This window comes from Myotis davidii, unplaced genomic scaffold, assembly GCF_000327345.1.
Source record: "Myotis davidii unplaced genomic scaffold, ASM32734v1 scaffold354, whole genome shotgun sequence".
Classification (NCBI taxonomy): domain Eukaryota; kingdom Metazoa; phylum Chordata; class Mammalia; order Chiroptera; family Vespertilionidae; genus Myotis; species Myotis davidii.
Window position 1 is genome coordinate 1,120,732 of NW_006285785.1, and position 4,339 is coordinate 1,125,070.

At 40.3% G+C, this 4,339-nt stretch overlaps 1 pseudogene; it reads left to right on the forward strand.

Moving 5' to 3' along the window:
* LOC102764695 overlaps positions 1–2,110 on the forward strand; it is a 3,469-nt pseudogene extending 1,359 nt beyond the window's left edge.
* The last annotated feature ends 2,229 nt before the right edge of the window (positions 2,111–4,339 follow it).

Consider the following 4,339-nt stretch of genomic DNA (forward strand, 5'->3'; position numbering starts at 1 on the left):
GAAAGAAATTTCTCAAAGAAGAAAGTTCTAAAGAAAGATTAAACTTGTCAAGAATTAAGAAAATATATGAGACCATTACATGGGTAAGATCAATAACATAATTTTGGTGAAAATAGCTATTTTTCAAAACAAAGTTTAGTGAGAATAGTGGCATTATTTTACATTTCCTCTAATCTCTTTAAAAACCTGGCTAAATAGCTCTGGCTCAGTTGGTTGGAGTGTCGTCCCATACACCAAAAGGTGGGTTTGATTCTCAGTCAGGATTCATAACCAGGTTGCAGATTCAATCCCTGAGGTGTAGGCAGGAGGTAACCCATTAATATTTCTCTCACATAAATATTTCTCTTTCTTTCTCTTCCTCCCCCCCCTCCCTCCCTCTCTCAAATCAATAAAAATATATCCTCAGGTGAGGGTTAAAAACAAAACAAAAACAAAACAAAAAACACCTGGCTAAATAAAAGACATCCGGATTCTCATATCCACTTCTGCATTATAATTGGTTGTGACATCATATGCCATGCAGCCCTTGGAAAATGCACAGGCAGAGGATGAAAGTGAAAATGACAAGTAATGTTTTAGTATTCTTAGGAAATAGTTTTAATTTCATGGGCCCATTGAAAGTGTTTTTGGAACCCCCAGGAGTTTCCAAACTAGACTTAGAAGAGAATTTTTTTTTAAAATTTTTTATTACAAAGGGTATTACATATGTGTCCATTCCCCCCCCCCCCGCCCTAGACAGTCCCCTAGCCTCCACTATCCCCCAGTGTCTTATGTCCATTGGTTATGCTTATATGCATGCATACAAGTCCTTTGGTTGATCTCTTACCCCCCTACCTCCCGCCCCCCAACCCTCCCCAGCCTTCCCGCTGCAGTTTGACAATCTGTTTGAGGCAGCTCTGCCTCTGTATCTATTATTGTTCAAAAGTTTATAATTCCATAGTGGCTGCTCCAGTCTGCATTCCCACCAGCAGTGCACAAGTGTTCCTTTTTCTCCACATCCTCTCCAGCACTTGTCGTTTGTTGATTTGTTGATGATAGCCATTCTGACAGGTGGGTGTGAGATCCTCATTGTTGTTTTGATTTGCATCTCTCGGATGATTAGTGACTTTGAGCATGTTTTCATATGTCTCTTGGCTTTCTGAATGTCCTCTTTTGAAAGGTGTCTATTTAGGTCCTTTGCCCATTTTTTGATTGGGTTGTTTATCTTCCTTTTGTTAAGTTGTGTGAGTTCCCTATAAATTTTGGAGATAAGAGAATTTTTTATTCATAAAGAAGAGAGGTCTGTCTTAAAAAGTATTACAGACATGCGTTTTGGATCATGATATCCATGCTAGTCAGATTCAATGCAAGGTCCACCAAGTTTTAAAGGTAAATTGTACAAGCAGAAAACACCAACTAGGAGGAAAAGAGACGAGACAGTGCAAAATGAAAAGATTCCTCTAGCACTCCAATGCCCTATAGGCAGAAAGCAAGATAAGCAGCTGTAAACACTGGCGATTCTTCTATCTCATGGGGTGGAGTCACGTGCCCAGGGTAAATCCAAGAGCGGAAGTGAAAAAGTGAATTAGGGACTCATTCCTAGGGCATGGAAGTGCTTACTAATCAGAGAACATTCTCTGTCCTCAGAGCACAGGGAACTGTCAGTGTAGGCCTGACTGGATTTAAGAATTATTTTGGACCAGTGACTGTTAAGTATGTCCCCGCCTGTTCCCCATATTCCTCTTTTGAACAGGAGAGTTAATTGTTGCTATTCCACCCCTGTGTCTCCATGTACTTTGGGTGAGATGTGTGTGTGGGGTGAGCAGATAACTTACTCTTTTAGTTCACAGGTCTCTGGCTCAAGAGGATCAAGTTGAAGGCGTTTCATCTATATTTGGACCCAATTTAGATGATGGGACCTTAGTCTTCAAACCTAAGCCCGAGGTCATGATATGATACGAGTTGGGAGTCATGGGAGGGAGGGAGTATATTTTGTATGAGAGAAAGGTATGAATTATTTGGGGCTAGAAGAAAGAATGTAGACTGTTGGATGGTCTCCACTGAATCCTGTCTCCCAGTGTTCCCATCCTTGTGTTGTCACTCCAACATTGAGATCAAGTTCTGGCCCTGATGCCACAGACTCCCACAATCTCAATGAGATATAGTAGATTTTCTTAAATAAATGCTTCTTGTATTTGCTGTACATACTTAGGTCCATTTCCAGAGACTTTAAATGGTTGTTTATAATTCTCCCCCTGCTATAGATGTCCATTAAAATTTATCCCTTCATTTAAAAATAGATGTATCTAATGCTTTTGTTTCTGTCTCCCCTCCTCTCTATCACTCTCTTCTCAATATGGAGAATTTCAAGTTACTTAAGGGCATTGAAGCCAGGAATAGAAGAGCAGCAAAGGCCAGAGGCAAGAACTTCATGCCTGAAGGACAGGGACATGCCTGGGAGATGCAGTGGGTGGATGGGACAGAGCTACTTGTGTCACTTGCCCGGAGCTCTAACTTAGACTTTACATAAGATCAAAGGTGGGCAGTGAGCCAGTGATAAAGCAGAAATTCCTGCCATCAGGCAAACAGATTTGGTCAGAGTATCTAATTGGCTATTGCACAAATTTCCTGAGTACTTACAGAATACCCGAAAGTCTAGCCCCCATTCTTTGAAAATAAGCTTTCTAGCTACTGTTAGCAAGGGTGAGGCAAAACAGGAACAACTGTGCCTGTGATTTTAGTATTTTGGTACAATATATTTTGTCAGTATATATTCAAAGTCTAAAACAAAATTAAACAAAATTATGCTTGCCCTTTGACCCAGAATTAACACATTGAATAAATGGGTAAGTTCACAAGGATATAAGTACTATGTCCCCTTCTTTTAGCGTTACTTATAACAAGGGTTTGAAAATCTCAATGTCCATCAATACTTTGCTAATTTATGGTACAATAATTAGAATTTCATGCAGCTTTAAATGATAATAAGTGAGGATTTAATGACATAAAAAGCCATCAATGATGTATTAAGTGTAAAAGGAGAGGAAGTATGCATTGTATGATTTAGTCTTTGTTATTTATATGTACATATAAAATTTTTTAAAAATTTGGTAGCATAGATTCCAAAAATTTTAAGTGTTTTCATCTTTGGGAAAGATTATTTGTGATTTTAAAAATTATATATATATTTTATCCATACCCAAGGATATGTTTTTACTTATTTTTATCTTTTTGAGAGGGAGAGATCGATGTGAGAGAGAAACATCGATTGGTTTCCTCCTGTATGCACTCTACCAGGGATTGAACCCGCAACCTAGGCATGTGCCCTTGATAGGGAAAAGGCACATAATAAGAATTGAACCACAGTTGTGTTTTTTTTTTTAAAAATGTATTTTTATTGACTTCAGAGAGGAAGGGAGAGGGAGAGAGAGATCGAAACATCAATGATGAGAGAGAATCATTGATCGGCTGCCTCCTACATGCCTCCTACTGGGGATTGAGCCTGCAACTGGGGCATGTGCCCTTCAGTCCGCAGGCCAGTGCTCTATCCACTGAGCCGAACCAGCTAGGGCTGAACCACAGCTTTTTAATATTTATTTGCTTTACTAAGTATAGATAACAGGTTTTCTTACAGACCCTGGGAAACTAGAGGATGTGCTGCAAGAAGAAAAACAGGACTGTAAAAAGATTAGATGCCTTGGAGCCCAGATGGTTCTATTACTTAGGAGAAAAAAACCCATATTTTAAAAGTAGACCAAGGACAGGACATGCTTTGACTTGGTTGCTGTGCCCGGACTCTGACCCCCTCCGGGAGTTTGCCTCAGGAATGCTGACCGTTCTCCAGCCCCAGGAACAGGCTGAGCTCTTTGTAACATCATAGAAGATTAGCCACCTTGTTATCAGACTTCGAGCTCCTGGGAGGCCAGACTGCAGACCTTCCCTCCCCTTTCCCTGTTACACTCGCAGCTTGCAGCTGCACGCAGCTATCTTCCCTATATAATCGGCCAGCTGGCAGAAAAAGGCAGAGCAGAATTTTCAGGATAATCTGAGGCTCTCCCCAGACTGCCGGTATTACTGGAATAAACATTCGTATATGATTCAGTCCTGTCTCTGCTTATTTGACTTAAGTAGTGTCAGGCAGCCTCAGACCCGTTTAATGCCCGATGTCACCCTTACTGGAAATTGAACCTGCAGCCTTTTGGTGTATGGGACGACGCTCCAACCCACTGAGCCACCGGGCCAGGGCTGTGATTTTTATTTTATCTAATAATTTTGTTTAATCTGAATGTTGTAAAATGACTATATGTAACTTCATAATAAAAAAAGTCAATTAAGCTATTATGTAGGGAGAACATCTTGT